Consider the following 13,142-nt stretch of genomic DNA (forward strand, 5'->3'; position numbering starts at 1 on the left):
ATAAACACAGTGGACCATAATGTTTCCGTGAACGCACCTTAACTCGACTAGATAGTGGTGGAACTCTTTAATAAAAGCTTTGTCAAAAGAAGTCCAACCACACTAACATGTTTTCTTCTCTCCAAAGCTGTCAAGTAAATAAGTACAACAAAAAAAAGAAGCTGACGCTCAAACACAGAAGTTGAACTGAAATGTTCCCTGTGTCAGTAAATCAGACTGCTTTAAAGCAGCAGATTACCCACAGCCGAAGGTGTAAGGACTTTACGTTTTAAAATCCCTGCATAACTGCGTGAAAGCCAGTGAGTCCAGCTTAGGTAGACTGGCTACTGTTCATGTTATTAAAAAAGTTAATCCAAGACACAAAAATGGCCGGATGGTGTAAAGAGAAGCAAACAAATTCTACTACCATTTCATTATTACCACATGGGTGCAAACGCCCTGAACAGCAAGTACCAAGCCAAACCGTTACCTAACACCCTTCCCTGCTCTGTACCATATTTGTTAGCATTCTCCACCCTGTAGTTAAGAAAAACATATAAATAAATAAATAAATAAATAAATAACTTTAGCTCACTCCAGGGACATTTAGGTTGGTTGTGCTTTTGTTTACAAACAGGATAAAAGTGTAGAAAGACAGGGAGGTCATTAATCTGCGTATCTTATCATTCTGCACTTCCATATCTGTCTTAATGCCGATAAAGCTAGAATAGACACAGCAATCAGAGCATTTTATTCTCCCAGGTTATAACCCCTGCTGTGCGAAGCACTGCTCTAATATTTTATTACCAAAACCATATAGGAGAAAAAGCAGAGAATGGAAAACACGTAAGGTAGTGACAGACCCTGATATTTTTGCCCCTTTCTCACCACTGCTTATCATAGCACGCAGACTAATGATTAACTAGAAAACTGCATCATGGGTCCATAAGTAATATGTGACTTCCACTTCCTATGCAAGCAGTAGCAACAGATATCATTAACGTAGTGAAATATTGTTAAAGAAGACAAGAGGACAACTGGATTTGCCTAGAATATGACAATCAGCACTTTTTATTAACTATGAAAATAGCTAAGTGCATACACTTTGGTGCCCAACTTAAGGTACTTGAAATTTACTTGTATTTGTTTTCACATACACTTAAAATAGTTCACGTAAAAAAAAAACAAAAAAAAAAAAAAAAAAAACGAGCCTAGCCAAAATATATTACCAGGGACTTTTTATTTGGCACTCCTACCTCTGAGTATTTGCATAATGTTTGCTTACTATCTTACTTTCACTTGCGTGACATTTCAGTAATTTTGTGATGGCGTATTTTTACACTGTGATATTTTTGTTCTGAGTAAGCAGTCTGTAGCGTTTTGCCCAGTTCATTCTGTTGTTCTTCCCACAGCCCTGTGATATTTCTCTTTGGAAAATAGTCATCATGGTGACAATGAGGCTTGCCTTGAGCTACAGAGCTTGCCATCACAGATTCATTTCTGCTCGTGAATAACAGGATCTGCTTTATTTGCTTGTGCTGCCCGACTCACTCGCCTGAAGTTCCACTCAATAATCGTTCTGTCAACAAACCGGAGAAGCGACCCGATGCACTTTTGAGAGGTGCAGGACAGACTACTACTACTCTCAACTGATTAATATTATAGGTCAAAGGGGGCGGTAGTGCGCATGCCCAGTGGAGACCACCGTTGTCCTCAGCGTTTGGTCTGCTCACGAAAAGCCCTGAGAGAAATGCGCGCGTGTGATTAACAACTAAATGATTTATTAGGCACTGAAAGCAGCTCTCAAATTCAAGCCATGGCCGGCTACGGTGGTTCAGAGCGGACAGTGAATAAGAGCTGGTGACTCTCAGATGTGGAGTCACACACACGTGTAGCTTCATTCACTGGTTTTGTCGCGTGCGATCAGCAGCAACAACAGGAACGAGCGCACAGAAATAAAACAAAAATGTTGCCACTCACGGTAAAATGTGACGTTCACGGCGCTGTCCGTCAACGTAACAGGAGTACAATTCGGAATCACCGTAGCGTGCCCGTGAGCTGCTGCAGCCCATTTTAATGTACACACATGCCTCTTTGCCGCTATATTGCTACTTACCAGGCCTCTTCTTCCTTAAACGCAGCCCGCGGGGACGCAGACCACAACAAACGCGCAGGGAAAGTGGCGAAACGAGACACGAGTCCCGTGGAAGAGGAAAAGGCACATGTGCAGCGGTTTTTTTTAATGGGCAAAATGTACTTACCAACGAAATAGGACACCGCAAGAGGAGGGGGGAACGCGCCGCTCCTCTTCGCCTCCACGCCTCTGTCTCTGTCTGAATTTTTCCCACAGCGATCTTCGTGGGTTGCGTCGAAAATTTTCAGATTCCTGCACTCGCTGTCGTCCCCCACTGGACTGGTTGCCTTCCAGTCGGTCGACTCATGCGACTGTGTTGCCCTGAATGTCGCCTGCCGCTCTCATCCGGGCGTTTAGGGATTGAGCCGTCGACTCAGTACCGCTCAGGATGACAGCTTTTAGATGAAGGAGGGGGAATAACGTGAGACAGGGAAGGAAAGGGAGAGAGAGAGAGTGGTGGTCAGTCTAGTGGTGGTACCATATGAGGGGTGAGAGGGGGAATTACAACAATACGATTAATATGCGCATAATTTGCATCTCTAAATGTGGTTTAATTTTTTTATTCAGAAGATATCCGAGTGATCATCCAATCGCATTCATTTTTTATTTTATTTTTTTAATTAACATTTTCAACGAGTGTATGAACTTTGCTTTAAATCAGTGTTTGCTCATTGCCCTCTTGAGATAAATGCCAGGAGGCCCATCGAATAATACCCGTTCAATGCATTTTTCCTGGTAAGGATGACACAACCAACAACCGGTCACGCTGAACTGAGTGTACCCTCAGATCGAGTTAAGAGCAAACACACTGTCCTGTTCAATCCCTGGATTCGTTTTTATGGTCGGGACTGAACGGATGAGTGCGAGTTCCTCGGTAGAAAATCGATTAATTGGCCACAGCGTTCATTGACCTCACTCTTATCCTGTGCCTTAGAGGTGAAATGCGGGCTGTTTGGTTTCAGGGGTGGATGGTAATGTTTAATCCGTCCACATATTGTCATTTATAATGACTGTAGCCACGTGCGCAAGGCATAAATGTGTTACATAACCGGCCGAGCCAGTCAACAACAGTGGGTGGAAGAGAGGGGGGGGGGGGGTCGTTTGGAGGGTAATTAAACCTCAATTCAGGGATTTCTTAGACACATGGATATATTGAATATTTAGAAAATTGAAAAAAGAAACTCCTCCCAATTTGATCTCTTGCACCACACCTTCCCAGTTTATACCTTTGAAGAGTGCCTTCAAGGTTTTATAAAATCACACTCTGAATTTCCAAAATCCCTGTAGCCATGATGTCTGAGTAGCGGTGTGCATAATCTGAGAAATAATTTCTCTTTTCATTTATACAAATGCTGGCTCTTGCTGAAACATGCTTCTGCTTCATTCAACCTCTGTTGGGAAGGGACAACTGACTCTACCTTCTCTTCATTTTCACCCACACCTTGTTATGTCAGCGTTATTATTCCACCCATCTCATCTTAACCCCATATTAACTATGACAACCTACACAACACCACAGCCTGACAGACAAAACCAAAGCTTACTGGCCAGATCCTCCCATAGATACTCCTAAGGACACACAAAATGGGCTTTTCCTGTTTTCATCCTTTGAATTATATAAGGTCTCAGGGCAGCTTCACGGAAATGATAACACTTTTTTTTAATGCCTATTAAACATTAGCATACACCCATTTATTACTGCCAATATAGACTATAATACTCAACACAAGATAGAGATTAGATCAGATTAGACAGATTACAGTTGTCATAAATGAAACATTGTGGTCAATGTGATGAAAAGGTCATAGCACTGGATGGTGCTTTATAGGATAAAGCAAGTTATCTCATGTCTCACCAACATTTTACTGTAAAATTTTAAACATTTTTGTTATTATCCCTAGCATCCCTATTATATGGTGGTACTGTGGTTTGCAGTGTCACCTTACAGCAAAAAGCTCCTGTGTTTGACTCCAGACAGGGGCCTTTATGTATGGAGTCTGCATGCTCTCGTTGTGTCTGAGTGGGCTTCTTCTGGATACTCTAGCTACCTCCCACCATCCAAAGACACATATGATTGGTTAGCTGACTATTCTAAATTGGTTGTAGGCATGAATGTCTGTCTCTCTCCATTACCCCTGCAACAGACTGGTGACCTGCTCAGGGTGTTCCCACCATGACCTTGAACAGAAGACAAAGAAATTAATGGATTAATTTATATATTATATTATATTATATTATATTATATTATATTATATTATATATTTTTTTTTTCTTTTAACATTCTATGACATTCTAGTTAGATTTTTTAAACTTGTGGAACACCATCTTTTTTCTTCTTAATAAGCCACTTTCTTTTACCATATTTTATTTTAGTGAGTTATTCTATTTTATTTTATCTAATCACAGCAATTTCCCAGTTTAGGGGCAATTAAAATATATTTTATCTTTTAAAATGGAGTTCGTACTTCTTTTATGCATTGGATTAAGTTGTGTTTAACATGAGTCATCCCAGTGAATGATACCCATGTCTTGAGCCTTTGAACAAAGCAACTTTAATGTTGGGGTTATTTTCTTCATTTGGGTTCACGTCACAACTTGTCATCCTAATAAAAAGCAGTCATCCTCTTGTGCGTCAGCTGTGCTGTCTATTTTTTTTTAACAGTCACATATCAAATATAATGTCTACATCAGAGTAATATGATAATTGAACCTTTTTGTTTAAGTTATATTTGGTTAACAACCAAACAGTCTCAGTTATTGCAGTAAAAAGAATATAATAGCAAACTTCAGGATTCGCAAACAGATCATGTACGTAAAAGCCAGCGATGAAACCACAGCTTAGCGTTTGTCACACTGGATATTGTGCACATTCTCACAAGTCTCATGTCCAGGCAGGCTTGGTTGGGTGTGGTGTTTACCACATTGTCTGAATTCATTCCCACCACTCGCATAAACCTTTGTGCTAAAAATGCGTCATGCGTTGTGTAATATTCATGTTTTCTCCAAATAAACAACCTGTTTTCGTAATATTAACAGTCATACTGATCAGTGTGACTCAAGACTGCACGTCATACATACAGCTATCTTTTGTTATAAGCCAGGACTTCCCAAAGTGTGGGGCCCGCCCCCTGGGGGGGCGCAGAACCATTGCGGGGGTGAAAAGGGAAAAAAAAACAACGCTTGGACACTGCTAGCACGGGAAGGCCACACAAACGCAAAGCAGGAGATAAAGCATAGCTGAATATGTTTCCAAACCAACTTCATTCTAAGCCAAAGACTAGAAAATATGGTGAAGCATATCTTCCCTTTGGCTTCACCTGCACAAGTGCCAAGGTAGGTCTCCCCTGCATAATTGGTTTTCCCTTTGTTGGGAGCAGCGCTGGGCTCTTCAAGTCACGGACAAACAGTGTCCGACATTCTTGATTTTTAGTTCACAAACACTTGTTGTAATGACTAATTACTCCTGACATTTTGGAGATGTTAGCTCTTTATACAGTAAAGTTACAGTGGGATACAAATAATATCAGGCTCAGGGACGTGCAGAGGGGGGGGGGGGGGGGGGGGGGGCTAGAGGGGCTTGAGTACCCGCCCCTTTCCTGATGAGTGTCCAAAGTGCCCTTTTGTTGAGGCAACTTTTAAATTTTATTTATTTATTTATTTATTTATTTAATGTGTGTGTGCGTGCGGAGTCCTGTCTGTGCCCCTCAACAATAATATTTAACTATTAATCATAGTTTTGCTAAATAAAAGGATCTGGCTTGCATCAGTCACATGATCACATTTAACCAATGGTCGCCCTCGACGGCAGAACGCGCTGGTTACGAGCCGGGAACGAGCTCACAAAGAGCACGCGCATTTTTTGCGGTCCGGAGCTGTAGGAGAAACACAAGTTAACTCAGAGACACAGACTGATGCGACAAAACCAGTAAGTAGGTGTACAGCGCACACTGTAGTGTGTAGCACACAGGAGTATTAGCTTAATTACGTACACGTTGGTAAGCTGTCTTGTTGCAACTGACTAACTGAAACAAACGAGCGTGCTGTGTGTGCAACAGCGCGACAAACATTACCTGTCCTTTTATTAACTGCACAAGTAGTGCTGGTCATAGCTGCTGGCTACCTGTGTAAGGCTGTCATGGGTCTGTAGCTCTGTCACCGTTTTAGGGAACATATTTAGTTTTAAAGTAAGTTTCTGGGCATTTCCTGCCTTTCTGGAGGGATTATATTTCACTAAAAAACGATCTAATATGCATGTCCACATAATAATTATTATAATTATAATATATTAAAAAACACACGCTGTATTTTAAAGAACATACATTAAGAAGCAGATTATATTAGATTTATATTTTAAATAAGACAAAAGTTGGATTTTACAGCAGTAAAATGATTGTATCTCTACAGTTTAAAATGTAATAAGCTTTGCCCCTGCACAGAGTGGATAGTGAAACAAATGGAATCATCATAAATACATTATTTCATATTTATTACTTCCCCCTCCTCATTGCTTTATTATTGTAGCTCTAGTAATAAATAATAATGTAAGGATGCCCATAGTATATACAGTATTCTGAAGAAGGTCTAAAATGTCACTGTGTGTGCATGTGTGTGTTTTATTTAGCTGGATTTAAAAAAATATTACTCATGATATAACATTGTGCAGACATGGCTGGTAAGGACATGAGGAGGAAACAGCAGGAGCTGTATGAGGCTACTAAAGGCAGGGCTATAACATTTTTCTGTCATCATTTTATTATAGATTAAGTGCAAGAGTTGTTAGGTGTGGATAATTAGATTATAGTTTATTGCAATAGCAAGTTGTGCCTTGTTCTCAGATAGACAGCAAGTGGAGAGTGATATATGAAATGATGGGAAGGAAGGAAGAAGAGAAGCAAAGAGTGATTCATAGGCAGAGCCGAGTTTATGTCACAGTTTTTCGTTGCCTTATGGTTCCAAGCGCTGTCACCAATCTTTGCATTTTGTTATTATCTCATGACACTTGTTTAATCAGCTACCATCTCTCCTGTGGACTTTTTAATGTCTACAGTCTCAGATCAACACAGCCCTGCCCTTCCCATATTAGATTCTTGATGAATGTGTGTTGTTGTTATTCAGCATGGTTCAATGTGCCCCTTTTTAACTTTGAGCACCCGCCCCTTTAAACCTCTCTGCACGTCCCTGATCAGGCTGATACTGCCACGATTTGTTCCCTCTGTCTAAATCACAGACAAACAGCATCCCACAGCTGTTTATGTTTTTAAACCCATTTTGCACAGAGAGGCATTTTTTGAATGAGCAATGTTGAATATTATTACACAGGGAAAAAAAACTACATGTAAAATAATCACACCGTGAGGCCTCTGCCTTTGTAAATAGAGGGACATTACAGTTTTTTCTGAATGCTTAAACCCTAACTGTGATTCCTGTAGCACAATCTCTAAAACTATTCAGACTTATAGCAAAACCACTCACTGAGTTTGCAAAACTAAAAGCACAAAAACTGCTTTGCACTCAGTTTGCAATTTTGTAACACACACTTTGCAAAACTGTAGGCACAATTCACTGCACAACACTCAATTACCAAATTTCCAACACAATCCTAGCAAAAGCATACACATGTATGGCTATCATTAACACTAATTTGCCAACTGTCTGGCACACTTTCACATGTGAAAACTTCTTTAGATAATTAGTTCACTTTGCAATCAGCCTAAGCACTATAATACAGGTAAGCTGTGTGTGCGGAGTACAATGGAGGGAGCAGAAAGAGTGAGAAGTAGAGGAGGCCGAGGAAGAGGACGTGGAGGTGAAGAAGTAGGATGAAGAGGACGACAAGGACAAGGAGGAGCAAGAGGAAGACGAGGAGGGGGGAGAGGAAGATGAGGAGGGGGGAGAGGAAGGGTAGGAAGAGTAAGAAATAGAATTGCTGATGACATCAGAGCTACAATAGTGGACCATGTAATCAACCGTGGAATGACCCTGAGGGAAGCTGGCCAACGGGTCCAGCCTAACTCGAGCCGCTACACTGTAGCAAGTACCATAAGGACATCTTGAAATGAGAATCGGTGAGTACAGTCACTTCGCACAAAGATTTGTAGCACTGCCATATGCCAATGAGAAACACACCAATACCATTGATGTAAAAATACTGAAATTGTTACTTTACAGAATTGCTAGATGACCAGATGCTGGGGGCAGAGGAAGCATGTTCACTGCAGACCAAGTAACCTATATAGTCATTATGGTGATTGCAAATAATCCTATACTTGGAAATAAACACTTGTGTTTGTTTTGATGTGTTTGAATAAACACCAGTACTTGAAGTTTGGATCCCTCTATGCTTATGGATCTATGACAGAAGTATGAGCTCAAACTGACATAGCCTACCTTGTGCACAGAGAAAGCAAAGGCCAGATGTGTTTTGTATTCATACCATCAGTGTGCAGTTGGGGCATTGTGTGCTTAGTAGATGATGGCTTGTGTGTACTGTTTGATACGGAAACACCATTTTTACGAAGGTGTGAAGAGTTAATCTAGCTGTGTTTGCTTTTGCAAGAGAACTACAATGTTTTGATGATTGGGTGACAGGTTTTCTTATTTGTGTGAAGAGTTTTGCAAAATTAGCCAATAGTTACAAAAAATGTGCTTAAGCAATCAGAAAAAACTGTAACTGCGTGTGTATATGTAAGCATGTAAAACCTGAAGATAGATTAACAGTATTTTGTCTCTATCTGCCATTCTGCAATTCATCTCACGTAAACAATAACGTGGCGCACAGCTGACGTGAAAAAAGGCACATAAATTTGACTTTGCATGATTAACTCTGTATTCCTCGTCCACACATAAACCAAAAAAGGAGTTTTAAACAAATCTCCCTTTTCGGTGATTCGAAACGCCGTTTACGGGAGGACGAAACAGCTGCGTTTTCAAAAATACCCGTGTAGGTGTGGACATGGCGTAAAACAGTTATTTCTTACTACCTGTAATTTATTGCAGGTTACTTGTATTTGCGTAATTGTTTACTTAATGTTTGAGGTGTGAAATATACCGCAAAGTTTGGGAACCACTGTTATAAGCTATCTTTTGGTTACTTAAAAAAAATAATAAATGATAGTACCAACATGCTTGAATCCATTTGTAGTATGCGCACTAAAGTGAACTACATTTATTTGAATGGTTACCATAGTGTTGTCAGGTCACACACTGGAAAGATTATAATTTTTTTTTGTGTCTGAGTAACAACACAATAATAAAGTTACCTCTGACATGATACCAATATAAAGATGTTAAATAAGAGTAGCATCAAGACTATAGACTGGAAAATTGGTCACCTAATGTTGGTCTAAAGAGCACAGTTCTGAGTGAAAAATCACTGGAATATTATATGTTAAATATTTGCACACATCCATCATACATGTATGTAAATATTTATTCTTTGTGTTGTATTTTTGTATGCAGGAAGTTTTATGCATTTGTGGTCCTGGTAACGCTGAAGTGGTGTCTCAATCCTGCAGCAAGGAAGGTATATAATGTAGCTGCTCTTACTGTGGTGTGTTTGATGAGGATAACTGACATGAGACCACCACCATACTCCAATTTGGTCATTTAAGGTCAAAAGTTACACTGAATATATATTTTTATATGTAATTGTATTTGTAATTTTTTTTCCAGCAAGGCAAAATGTCATGGAAATTAGTACTGTCACATCACAGCAAGGAGGCCCTAGGTTTTAATCTGCCTCTCTTGTTTACATTGTCCCTGTATACTCCATCTTTCCCCCACATATGTAAATGGCCTGTATTTGTATAGCGCTTTACACATCCAGTCATCCACCCATTCACACACTGGTGATAGCAAGCTACGTTGTAGCCACAGCCACCCTGGGGCGCACTGACAGGCGTGGCTGCCGAACACTGGCGCCACCGGGCCCTCTGACACAACAGGTGAAGTGTCTTGCCCAAGGAAACGATGACCAAGACTGTCCAAGCCAGGGCTCGAACCGGCAACCTTCTGATTACAAGGCGAATTCCCAACTCTAACCCAACAGGTTACATGTTGGCTTAATTAAAATGTAAGTGGCTGTGCCGTCCAGGGTGTATTCCCCTCCCCCACATATGACAGCTGGACAGCTGGGATAGGCTCCAGCCCCACCATGACCCTGACTTGAATAAGCGCAAGAAAATGGATGGATGTGAAACGCTGACATATGCTAAACGTCCACTTCTCTGCTGTTTATGTTGCAAAACCAACATGTGCTTTAGGACAGCTGACAATTACGGTCTTGAATAAATACTGCAAAAAAGTAAACAGGAGCATAAAGCATGGGGGGGGGAAACCCTTAGTGCTGAAGTTATGTGCAAACACTGTACAATGAGCACCTTTATCTTAGCGTCCTCTCCAGGAAACATGTATGATTAAGAGCAGACAGTGAGGCTTTCTTCTTGACTACTATGGACTCTAGACACCTATCATCAGTTCTAGATGTTCATACTGTCAGGTACTGCACACAGATTGGACAATTTAATTCTTACATTTTTAGCTATTTTACAGTTTTTTCTGAATGCTTAAACCCTAACTGTGATTCCTGTAGCACAATCTCTAAAACTATTCAGACTTATAGCAAAACCACTCACTGAGTTTGCAAAACTAAAAGCACAAAAACTGCTTTGCCCTCAGTTTGCAATTTTGTAACACACACTTTGCAAAACTGTAGGCACAATTCACTGCACAACACTCAATTACCAAATTTCCAACACACTCCTAGCAAAAGTATACACATGACTCTTATAAGTACCTGGGTGTTCACCTCAACAAGAAACTGGACTGGACAACAAATACAGACGTCCTGTATAAGAAGGGCCAGAGTCGACTCCACCTGCTGAGGAGACTGAGGTCCTTCGGAGTCTGCAGGACTCTGCTAAGGACATTCTATGACACTGTGGTAGCATCTGCCCTTTTCTATGCAGTGGCCTGCTGGGGGAGTGGATGCACGGACAGGGACAGGAGCAGGATTGACAAACTGGTGCAGAGGTCTAGCTCCGTGCTGGGATGTCCCCTGGAGTCTGTGGAGGTGGTTGGTGAGGGGAGGATGTTAGTAAAGCTGACATCCATCATGAACAACCCACATCACCCACTGCATGAGTATGTGAGTGGTCTGAGCAGCTCCTTTAGTCAGAGACTGAAACACCCTCGCTGCAGGAAGGAGCGCTTTCGCAGATCATTCATCCCAACAGCAGTTAGACTCTATAACTCCTCAATCACGATGTCATAAGTCACTGGACACTGTGAACATCCACGGTCACCACTTCATGCATAATGGACCTTCCATGACCTTCCAAGCTATATAGTTTATGTCTTCCATATTTCCAACCATATCCATAATCACATACTGTGTATGCTACCATTGTATATAGTGTATTATCTTACTTTTTTTCATTGATTGTACTTAATTGTATTTTTGTATTTCCTTCATATATCTGTACCTGAGCTGAGGTGACGCAAAAATTTCCCCGTTGTGGGATCAATAAAGTCTTATCTTATCTTATCTTATCTTATCTTATCTTATCTTATCTTATCTTATCTTATCTTATGTATGGCTATCATTAACACTAATTTTCCAACTGTCTGGCACACTTTCACATGTGAAAACTTTTTTAGATAATTAGTTCACTTTGCAATCAGCCTAAGCACTATAATACAGGTAAGCTGTGTGTGCGGAGTACAATGGAGGGAGCAGAAAGAGTGAGAAGTAGAGGAGGCCGAGGAAGAGGACGTGGAGGTGAAGAAGTAGGATGAAGAGGACGACAAGGAGGAGCAAGAGGAAGACGAGGAGGGGGGAGAGGAAGATGAGGAGGGGGGAGAGGAAGGGTAGGAAGAGTAAGAAATAGAATTGCTGATGACATCAGAGCTACAACCGTGGAATGACCCTGAGGGTAGCTGGCCAACGGGTCCAGCCTAACTCGAGCCGCTACACTGTAGCAAGTACCATAAGGACATCTTGAAATGAGAATCGGTTAGTACAGTCACTTCGCACAAAGATTTGTAGCACTGCCATATGCCAATGAGAAACACACCAATACCATTGATGTAAAAATACTGAAATTGTTACTTTACAGAATTGCTAGATGACCAGATGCTGGGGGCAGAGGAAGCATGTTCACTGCAGACCAAGTAACCCATATAGTCATTATGGCGATTGCAAATAATCCTATACTTGGAAATGAACACTTGTGTTTGTTTTGATGTGTTTGAATAAACACCAGTACTTGAAGTTTGGATCCCTCTATGCTTATGGATCTATGACAGAAGTATGAGCCCAAACTGACATAGCCATAATTTAACAAAGAGATAGATTAATATAGCAGATATTTGCTGCCATCTAGTGGAAAAACAGGACATATTTCACTGACGATGGCTATTACAAAAAGTTGATTCAGTTGGCTATGTTGTGTCCAAATAAACAGAATTAGCTTTTTGGGATTTCCTTCCCTGGGATGATTCAGCATGCATCAAGACTAACAATGGTTGCTTTTCTTTTTTGGTCATCATTTCCTTTATTGCACTATCTTCATAGCTGTATGTGTACAGTACCCGTGGAACCACACACCTTTCTTTTGACAAGGATGTACGAAATAGAGATTTGATCTATTCTGGGAATGTAGAGGCACTACAATGATTTTATAATTATGGTAAATGGACTGATTCTTAGATAGTGCTTTTCTACTCTTCTGAGCACTCAAAGCACTTTACACAACTTGTGCATTCACCCAAGCACATTTTCTTAGTGCTTTCTAACTAACATTCACACACACATTCATACTCCGATGGATGCATTGGAGAGCAATTTGGGGTTAGTATCTTACCCAAGGATATTTGGCATGCAGACTAGGGGAAGCCAGGAATCGAACCACCGATCAATAGATGACCTGCTCTGCCGCCTGAGCTATAGCCACCCACAATTAAATGATGCCTCACAGCAAGAAAGTCGTATGTTCGTATCCACTTGATGGCTGAGGTCTTTCTATGTGGA

At 40.8% G+C, this 13,142-nt stretch overlaps 1 protein-coding gene across 4 annotated transcripts in view; it reads right to left on the reverse strand.

Annotated features, from left to right (window-relative positions):
- Positions 1 to 2,528, reverse strand: part of slc20a2 (solute carrier family 20 member 2) — a 49,748-nt gene extending 47,220 nt beyond the window's left edge. The window contains exon 1 of one of the 4 annotated variants that reach the window (XM_085426092.1): positions 2,241 to 2,528. The gene's annotated coding sequence lies outside the window, so the exon portion shown is untranslated. The other 3 variants (XM_085426089.1, XM_085426090.1, XM_085426091.1) reach the window with 3 other exon arrangements.
- Positions 2,529 to 13,142: the final 10,614 nt, after the last annotated feature.

This window comes from Rhamphochromis longiceps, linkage group LG12 (assembly GCF_057381845.1).
Source record: "Rhamphochromis longiceps isolate RC_006_pf linkage group LG12, R_longiceps_female_GT1.1, whole genome shotgun sequence".
In the NCBI taxonomy this organism is placed as follows: Eukaryota; Metazoa; Chordata; class Actinopteri; order Cichliformes; family Cichlidae; genus Rhamphochromis; species Rhamphochromis longiceps.